This window comes from Salvelinus namaycush, unplaced genomic scaffold, assembly GCF_016432855.1.
Source record: "Salvelinus namaycush isolate Seneca unplaced genomic scaffold, SaNama_1.0 Scaffold2804, whole genome shotgun sequence".
Taxonomy (NCBI): domain Eukaryota; kingdom Metazoa; phylum Chordata; class Actinopteri; order Salmoniformes; family Salmonidae; genus Salvelinus; species Salvelinus namaycush.
The window spans coordinates 20001-30000 of NW_024059680.1; the positions used below are offsets into that span (position 1 = coordinate 20001).

General features: G+C 58.1%; 1 pseudogene; it reads left to right on the forward strand.

Moving 5' to 3' along the window:
- LOC120039577 overlaps nucleotides 1-10000 on the forward strand; it is a 28596-nt pseudogene that overhangs the window by 17758 nt on the left and 838 nt on the right.

Below are 10000 nucleotides of genomic sequence, written 5' to 3' on the forward strand. Positions count from 1 at the left end.
GGGAGGGAGCGGCGGTAGAGGTGGGAGGGAAGGATTCGAGGCGGTAGAGGTGGGAGGGAAGGAACGAGCGGTAGAGGTGGGAGGGGAGGGAGCGAGCGGTAGAGGTGGGAGGGAGGGAGCGAGCGGTAGAGGTGGGAGGGAGGGAGCGAGCGGTAGAGGTGGGAGGGAGGGAGCGAGCGGTAGAGGTGGGAGGGAGGGAGCGAGCGGTAGAGGTGGGGAGGGAGGGAGCGAGCGGGTAGAGGTGGGAGGGAGGGAGCGAGCGGTAGAGGTGGGAGAGAAGGAGCGAGCGGTAGAGGTGGGAGGGGAGGGATCGAGCGGTAGAGGTGGGAGGGGAGGGATCGAGCGGTAGAGGTGGGAGGGAGGGGATCGAGCGGTAGAGGTGGGAGGGGAGGGATCGAGCGTTAGAGGTGGGAGGGAGGGAATGAGCGGTAGAGGTGGGAGGGAGGGAACGAGCGGTAGAGGTGGGAGGGAGGGAGCGAGCGGTAGAGGTGTGAGGGAGGGAGCGAGCGGTAGAGCTGGGAGAGAAGGAGCGAGCGGTAGAGGTGGGAGGGAGGGGATCGAGCGGTAGAGGTGGGAGGGAGGGATCGAGCGGTAGAGGTGGGAGGGAGGGATCGAGCGGTAGAGGTGGGAGGGAGGGAGCGAGCGGTAGAGGTGTGAGGGAGGGAGCGAGCGGTAGAGGTGTGAGGGAGGGAGCGAGCGGTAGAGGTGTGAGGGAGGGAGCGAGCGGTAGAGGTGGGAGGGAGGGAGCGAGCGGTAGAGGTGGGAGGGAGGGAGCGAGCGGTAGAGGTGGGAGGGAGGGAGCGAGCGGTAGAGGTGGGAGGGAGGGGAGCGAGCGGTAGAGGTGGGAGGGAGGGAGCGAGCGGTAGAGGTGGGAGAGAAGGAGCGAGCGGTAGAGGTGGGAGGGAGGGATCGAGCGGTAGAGGTGGGAGGGAGGGATCGAGCGGTAGAGGTGGGAGGGAGGGATCGAGCGGTAGAGGTGGGAGGGAGGGATCGAGCGGTAGAGGTGGGAGGGAGGGAATGAGCGGTAGAGGTGGGGAGGGAGGGAGCGAGCGGGTAGAGCTGGGAGAGAAGGAGCGAGCGGGTCGAGGTGGGAGGGAGGGAATCGAGGCGGTAGAGGTGGGAGGGAGGGACTTCGAGCGGTAGAGGTGGGAAGGAGGGAGCGAGCGGTAGGAGGTGGGAGGGAGGGGACTGCGAGCGCGGTAGAGGTGTGAGGGAGGGAGCGAGCGGATAGAGTCTGTGAGAGGGACGGGGATCGAGGCGGTAAAGGTTGGGAGGAGGGAGCGAGCGGTGAGGAGGTGGGAGGGGGAGGGAGGGAGGGACTGCGACGCGGTATGAGGTGGGAGGGAGGGAGGGATCGCGAGCCGGTAAAAGGTGGGAGGGGAGGGAAGGGGCGATCGGTAGAGGAGGGAGGGAGCGAGCGGTAGAGGTGGGAGGGAGGGAGCCGAGCGGTCATAGGTGGGAGGGAGGGGACCCGCGAGCGGTAGAGGTGGGAGGGAGGGAGCCGAGCGGGGTAGAGGTGGGAGGGAGTGTGAGCGAGCTGTAGAGGTGGGAGGGAGGGTGAGGAGAGCGGTAGAGGTGGGAGGGAAGCAGCGAGCGGTAGAGGTGGGAGGGAGGGAGAGAGCGGTAGAGGTGGGAGCGAGCGGTAGAGGTGGGAGGGAGGGAGCGAGCGGTAGAGGTGGGAGGGAGGGAGCGAGCGGTAGAGGTGGGAGGGAGGGAGCGAGCGGTAGAGGTGGGGGAGGGAGAGCGGTAGAGGTGGGAGGAAGGCGAGCGGTAGAGGTGGGAGGGAGGGAGAGAGCGGTAGAGGTGGGAGGGAGGGAGCGAGCGGTAGAGGTGGGAGGGAGGGAGCGAGCGGTAGAGGTGGGAGGGAGGGAGCGAGCGGTAGAGGTGGAGGGAGGGAGCGAGCGGTAGAGGTGGGAGGGAGGGAGCGAGCGGTAGAGGTGGGAGGGAGGGAGCGAGCGGTAGAGGTGGGAGAGAAGGAGCGAGCGGTAGAGGTGGGAGGGAGGGATCGAGCGGTAGAGGTGGGAGGGAGGGAGCGAGCGGTAGAGGTGGGAGGGAGGGAGGGAGGGAGCGAGCGGTAAAAGGTGGGAGGGAGGGAAGGGGCGAGCGGTAGAGGAGGGAGGGAGCGAGCGGTAGAGGTGGGAGGGGGGAGCGAGCGGTAGAGGTGGGAGGGAGGGAGCGGTAGAGGTGGGAGGGAGGGAGCGAGCGGTAGAGGTGGGAGGGAGGGAGCGAGCGGTAGAGATGGGAGGGAGGGAGAGAGCGGTAGAGGTGGGAGGGAAGGAGCGAGCGGTAGAGGTGGGAGGGAGGGAGAGTGCGGTAGAGGTGGGAGGGAGGGAGCGAGCGGTAGAGGTGGGAGGGAGGGAGCGAGCGGTAGAGGTGGAGGGAGGGAGCGAGCGGTAGAGGTGGGAGGGAGGAGCGAGCGGTAGAGGTGGGAGGGAGGAGAGAGCGGTAGAGGTGGGAGGGAGGGAGCGAGCGGTAGAGGTGGGAGGGAGGGAGCGAGCGGTAGAGGTGGGAGGGAGGGAGCGAGCGGTAGAGGTGGGAGGGAGGGCGAGCGGTAGAGGTGGGAGGGAGGGAGCGAGCGGTAGAGGTGGGAGGAAGGAGCGAGCGGTAGAGGTGGGAGGGAGGGATCGAGCGGTAGAGGTGGGAGGGAGGGGATCGAGCGGTAGAGGTGGGAGGGAGGGACGAGCGGTAGAGGTGGGAGGGAGGGATCGCGCGTAGAGGTGGGAGGGAGGGATGAGCGGTAGAGGTGGGAGGGAGGGAGCGAGCGGTAGAGGTGGGAGGGAGGGAGCGAGCGGTAGAGGTGTGGGGAGGATCGAGCGTAGAGCTGGGAGGGAAGAGCGGCGGTAGAGGTGGGAGGGAGGGATCGAGCGGTAGAGGTGGGAGGGAGGGATCGAGCGGTAGAGGTGGGAGGGAGGGATCGCGCGGTAGAGTGGGAGGGAGGAGCGAGCGGTAGAGGTGGGAGGGAGGGAGCGAGCGGTAGAGGTGGGGGGGTGAGGGAGGGAGCGAGCGGTAGAGGTGTGAGGGAGGGAGCGAGCGGTAGAGGTGGGAGGGAGGAGCGAGCGGTAGAGGTGGGAGAGGGAGCGAGCGGTAGAGGTGGGAGGGAGGAGCGAGCGGTAGAGGTGGGAGGGAGGGAGCGAGCGGTAGAGGTGGGAGGGAGGGAGCGAGCGGTAGAGGTGGGAGGGAGGGAGCGAGCGGTAGAGGTGGGAGGAGGAGCGAGCGGTAGAGGTGGGAGGGAGGGAGCGAGCGGTAGAGGTGGGAGGGAGGGATCGAGCGGTAGAGGTGGGAGGGAGGGATCGGCGGTAGAGGTGGGAGGGAGGGATCGAGCGGTAGAGGTGGGAGGGAGGGATGAGCGGTAGAGGTGGGAGGGAGGGAGCGAGCGGTAGAGGTGGGAGAGAAGGGAGCGAGCGGTAGAGGTGGGAGGGAGGGATCGAGCGGTAGAGGTGGGAGGGAGGGATCGAGCGGTAGAGGTGGGAGGAGGGAGCGAGCGGTAGAGGTGGGAGGGAGGGATCGAGCGGTAGAGGTGGAGGGAGGAGCGAGCGGTAGAGCTGGGAGGGAGGGATCGAGCGGTAGAGGTGGGGGAGGGAGCGAGCGGTAGAGGTGGGAGGAGGGAGGGAGGGAGCGAGCGGTAGAGGTGGGAGGGAGGGGGGAGCGAGCGGTAAGGTGGGAGGGAGGGAAGGGCGAGCGGTAGAGGAGGGAGGGAGCGAGCGGTAGAGGTGGGAGGGAGGGAGCGAGCGGTAGAGGTGGGAGGGAGGGAGCGAGCGGTAGAGGTGGGAGGGAGGGAGCGAGCGGTAGAGGTGGGAGGGAGGGAGCGAGCGGTAGAGGTGGGAGGGAGGGAGAGAGCGGTAGAGGTGGGAGGGAAGCAGCGAGCGGTAGAGGTGGGAGGGAGGGAGAGAGCGGTAGAGGTGGGAGCGAGCGTAGAGGTGGGAGGGAGGGAGCGAGCGGTAGAGGTGGGAGGGAGGGAGCGAGCGGTAGAGGTGGGAGGGAGGGAGCGAGCGGTAGAGGTGGGAGGGGGGAGCGAGCGGTAGAGGTGGGAGGGAGGGAGAGAGCGGTAGAGGTGGGAGGGAAGGAGCGAGCGGTAGAGGTGGGAGGGAGGGAGAGAGCGGTAGAGGTGGGAGGGAGGGAGCGAGCGGTAGAGGTGGGAGGGAGGGAGCGAGCGGTAGAGGTGGGAGGGAGGGAGCGAGCGGTAGAGGTGGGAGGGAGAGCGAGCGGTAGAGGTGGGAGGGAGGGAGCGAGCGGTAGAGGTGGGAGGGAGGGAGCGAGCGGTAGAGGTGGGAGAGAAGGAGCGAGCGGTAGAGGTGGGAGGGAGGGATCGAGCGGTAGAGGTGGGAGGGAGGGAGCGAGCGGTAGAGGTGGGAGGGAGGGAGGGAGGGAGCGAGCGGTAAAGGTGGGAGGGAGGGAAGGGGCGAGCGGTAGAGGAGGGAGGGAGCGAGCGGTAGAGGTGGGAGGGCGCGAGCGGTAGAGGTGGGAGGGAGGGAGCGGTAGAGGTGGGAGGGAGGGAGCGAGCGGTAGAGATGGGAGGGAGGGAGAGAGCGGTAGAGGTGGGAGGGAAGGAGCGAGCGGTAGAGGTGGGAGGGAGGGAGAGAGCGGTAGAGGTGGGAGGGAGGGAGCGAGCGGTAGAGGTGGGAGGGAGGGAGCGAGCGGTAGAGGTGGGAGGGAGGGAGCGAGCGGTAGAGGTGGGAGGGAGGGAGCGAGCGGTAGAGGTGGAGGGAGGGAGAGAGCGGTAGAGGTGGGAGGGAAGGAGCGAGCGGTAGAGGTGGGAGGGAGGGAGAGAGCGGTAGAGGTGGGAGGGAGGGAGCGAGCGGTAGAGGTGGGAGGGAGGGAGCGAGCGGTAGAGGTGGGAGGGAGGGAGCGAGCGGTAGAGGTGGGAGGGAGGGAGCGAGCGGTAGAGGTGGGAGGGAGGGAGCGAGCGGTAGAGGTGGGAGGGAGGGAGCGAGCGGTAGAGATGGGAGGGAAGGAGCGAGCGGTAGAGGTGGGAGGGAAGGAGCGAGCGGTAGAGGTGGGAGGGAGGAGAAGCGGTAGAGGTGGGAGGGAGGGAGAGAGCGGTAGAGGTGGGAGGGAGGGAGCGAGCGGTAGAGGTGGGAGGGAGGAGCGAGCGGTAGAGGTGGGAGGGAAGGAGCCAGCGGTAGAGGTGGGAGGGAAGGAGCGAGCGGTAGAGGTGGGAGGGAAGGAGCGAGCGGTAGAGGTGGGAGGGAGGGAGCGAGCGGTAGAGGTGGGAGGGAGGGAGCGAGCGGTAGAGGTGGGAGGGAGGGATCGAGCGATAGGTGGATTGTAACAAATACATATTTAGCTGTAACCTACCTTAACAAATAACACCATTCACGCCTTTGAAAAAGGGCTACATTTTGACTAGCTATGTCTCTAACCTCCCTCTCAGTCCTATGGTGCTGCCACCCCAATTATCATGCTTACCTCTAGGCTTCTACTGCTAGGTCTAGCACTCAACACAGCAGTAACTGTCAGAAACATCCCCTAGCATTTACACTGAATCATCTATTGTTTTTCTCACCTTCAGTCTGTTGCTGCTTTGCTTCCTTGACAACATTTCCAATGTCAACCTTATCCTTGGAGTTTTAGACAAACAGTGTGTGATTAGACACACACACACACACACACACACACACACACACACACACACACACACACACACACACACACACACACACACACACACCACACACACACACACACCACACACACACACACACACACACACTGTTGACATGCGGAAACAGATCATGTCTGTGTAATATTCTCATTCTAATGTTCCGTCTACTATGTGATTGGCTCTAACAACTGTTTCTCTCTCTCCTCAGATTTGCTGATAATGGAATTGGCCTAACACTGGCTAGGTAAGACATTAATGTTAATAACATCTTGTGTCCTGTGGTGTGTGTGTGTGTGTGTGTGTGTGTGTGTGTGTGTGTGTGTGTGTGTGTGTGTGTGTGTGTGTGTGTGTGGTGTGTGTGTGTGTGTGTGTGGTGTGTGTGTGTGTGTGTGTGTGTGTGTGTGTGTGCGGCGTGCATGTGTGGTTCATGTTTGTATTTCGGGTGACTGCAGAAGACCCCGTTGCAGTAATTGGAAACACCTTATATGGTCGTCTGCTTATGATGCAGTGGGAAAGAAAGACTTTGAAAGAGTGTGAAAGTAATTTGGGAGTGTGAAAGTGGCATCTCTAGGTATATGGGCCTGGGCATGGTTTGTAGCTGGTTTCAGAAACCAGGTCACACTCTCAGAGAGAGACACACTGGCACAGACTCACACACTTTTACACGCTCTCTTGGCCACACATTCGTTTTAGCTCTCTTGGCCACACAAACTCTCTGACAGTCACTCACTCACGTACTCACACACACGCACATTTGTTTTACTATCCTTGTGGAGACCAAACAATTGATTCCCATTCAAAATCCTATTTCGCTAACCCCTAACCCTTAACCTAACCTTAACCCTAAACTTAACCCTAATTCTAACCCTAATTTTAACCCTGAACCTAACCCCTAAGCCAAAAATAGACGTTTTCCTTGTGGGAATTTTTCTTGTTTTACTTTAGTAAAACCAAAAACACACACAAAAGTGTTAACTTTGGCATCTATTTTAGATTTGGTTTTATTTTTAGTCTTAAAATACCTTTTAGTCACATTTTAGTCATTTCATCCTTCGTTAGTTTTAGTTATTATCAGTTAGTTATTATCAGTTATTATCTGACACTAAAACTGTAGACAGTTTTAGTCACAGCCATTTTAGTCACATAATAGTCAAAATAATCTATGAAATAATGAATATTTCAGCTACTTCTAACTTCCATCATGTGCACATTCATATAGCCTTGTCCAACTAGACCTACCATCCCCTCGTATACCTGAGCTGGCAACATTTATATTGTGGCAGATTGTAACCAATGCCAGCCATAATTAATCATATAGGCTATAAAGCCTTGGCTAGATGTTAAATAATTTACGTCTCTGATTTTCTCCACATCATAACCGTTAAGGGGGGTAAATAAAAGCTTTTTCTTTAAAAAGGGGAGAATTTTACATCTCCAAAGATGACAGAAGTATTACTGTACTCCTAACATTCAAGCAACCGCAAGAATGCTGCGAGAGCGGCAACAGATTCATGAGTAACAATATAGAGATACTGATGTGATCAGAGTAAAAGTAGCCTACATGAAAGTAAGAGAGAGTAAATGATCGTTTCTAGTTGAGTTTAGTTACAAGTCCAGTGTCCTGGCTTCGCATCAGCTCAGAAGATTGACGAGTGACTGATGTGACCACCTGGGCGCTGTGTGAGAGAGCCGGGCAGATCAGCTCAGAAGATTGACGAGTGACTGATGTGACCACCTGGGAGCTGTGTGAGAGAGCCGGGCAGATCAGCTCAGAAGATTGACGAGTGACTGATGTGACCACCTGGGAGCTGTGTGAGAGAGCCGGGCAGATCAGCTCAGAAGATTGACGAGCAACTAATGTGACCACCTGGGATCTGTGTGAGAGAGCCGGGCAGATCAGCTCAGAAGATTGACGAGTGACTGATGTGACCACCTGGGAGCTGTGTGAGAGAGCCGGGCAGATCAGCTCAGAAGATTGACGAGTGACTGATGTGACCACCTGGGAGCTGTGTGAGAGAGCCGGGATCAGCTCAGAAGATTGACGAGTGACTGATGTGACCACCTGGGAGCTGTGTGAGAGAGCCGGGCAGATCAGCTCAGAAGATTGACGATGACTGATGTGACCACCTGGGATCTGTGTGAGAGAGCCGGGCAGATCAGCTCAGAAGATTGACGAGTGACTGATGTGACCACCTGGGAGCTGTGTGAGAGAGCCGGGCAGATCAGCTCAGAAGATTGACGAGCGACTGATGTGACCACCTGGGCGCTGTGTGAGAGAGCCGGGCAGATCAGCTCAGAAGATTGACGAGTGACTGATGTGACCACCTGGGAGCTGTGTGAGAGAGCCGGGCAGATCAGCTCAATTAGTCCACACAACTGAAAGATGTCAATTCTACCAATGAGAGGATTGCAAAACATTATTCTGCATGCCTATGATTGTAAACAACAGATGAAAAGGAGCTTGATGTCAAATGAAATGTCCATTAGTCTCACGTGGAATTCTCGTCTCATCACATTTTAGTCAACAAAAATGAAAAGTATTTTTCTATGAAATGAACACACACACAAACGCTTTCTCTCTGTCACTTTCTCTCTGTCTTTCCCTGTCTGTGTAGTGGTGGTACATTCCCTGATGACGATGGTTCTCGTCAGGAGGTGAAGAACAGTCTGTTTGTTGGGGAGAGTGACAACAGGGGCATGCCCATTCCTGACAACCGTATCTGGGGTCCCGGGGACCCGACCTCAATGGGAGGACCCTGCCTCGAGGAGTGTGAGTGTTGGCTCGTATACACACACACACACACACACACCACACACACACACACACACACACACACACACACACACACACACACACACACACACACACACAACACACACCACACACACACACACAGAGAGAGACAGAGAGACAGACACTGCGTGTGTCTCTCTCCCTTTTCTCTCCTCTTCTGTCTGTTAATTTCTTGTTCTCTTATCTCCCTTCTCCTCCTCCTCCTCCTTGTCCTCCTTCTCCTCCTCCTTGTCCTTCTCCTCCTCTTCCTTCTTGTCCTTCTCCTTCTCCTCCTCCTTGTCCTTCTCCTCCTCCCCCTCATTCTCCTCCTCCTCCTCCTCCTCCTCCTCCCCCTCCTTCTCCTTCTCCTTCTCCTCCTCATCTCCTCCTCCCTCCTCCTCTCCTCCTCCTCCTCCTCCTCCTTCTCCTTCTCCTTCTCCTTCTCCTCCTCTCCTTGTATCGCCTCTCCTCATTCACATTTTACGCTGAAATGAACCCCTTCAACTTTTCCCTTTTCAGCGTTTTGTGTGCTTGGCCAGACAGAAAGTATGATTAAAAGTATGATGTCTCAACTTGTGCATATCTTACATTCTTTTATTGTCTGGGTGAAAGAAGCCCGTCATCCATCATCTGTCTCTGTACATGACATGCTATATGGAGAAAAAAATATCATTTGCAACCACATTTGAACTTTTGCATAGTGTTACAAAATGGTCCCAAGATGCAGTCGTTATCCAATATCCGATAGCACAGAGCCTTGTCTGTGTTCTGAAAGAGATGACGATGTCCCCTCTGGCACACTTGGGAACATCGCAAAGCACCCATGATCTTGCCTGCGTCCCAAATAGCACCCTATTCCCTACCTGGTGCCCTACTTTTGACCAGGGTCTGTCTGTCCGTCAAGTTCTCTCTCGCTCTCTCATTGTCTCTAACTTGTCTCCCTCCCTCTGGTCTTTCTGACTCTCTGTATGTCTGTCCTGCAGTGACTTCCCTATCCGCGGCATGCAGATCTACGACGGGCCCATCAACGTGCAGAACTGCACCTTCAGAAAGTACATTGCCCTGGACGGTCGACACACCAGCGCCTTCGGGTTCAGACTCAACAACTCCTGGCAGAGCTGCCCTAACAACAACGTCACCGACATCACCTTCGACAATGTGCCTGTGAGTGAGTGAGTGTGTGAGTGTGTGAGTGTGTGAGTGTGTGAGTGTGTGAGTGTGTGAGTGTGTGAGTGTGTGAGTGAGTGAGTCAGTGAGTGGGTGGGGGGGAGGGTGTATCACGCTGGTTAGCATTTACCTGCACACATGATGGGAGTTGGAGTGTATTGTGTATGTAAAGCGTAGCTGCAAATTTTGGGCATGAGCTGTCATGATGGATTATGGGTAATGTAGTGCCATAAGCCGGGTCTTCAGGGGAGACATGCTTCTCTTTCTCACCTCCATGACACTCATCTCTCCTCTCTCCCCCTCTCCTCTCCTTCCCCTCTCCCCCTCTCTTCTCTCCATCCACTCACCCCTTCTCCCCCTTCCTCCCCATCTACCTCCTGCTCTTCTTATCAGATAACGTCCCGGGTGTTTTTCGGCGAGCCCGGCCCATGGTTTAACAAGATGCAGATGGACGGTGA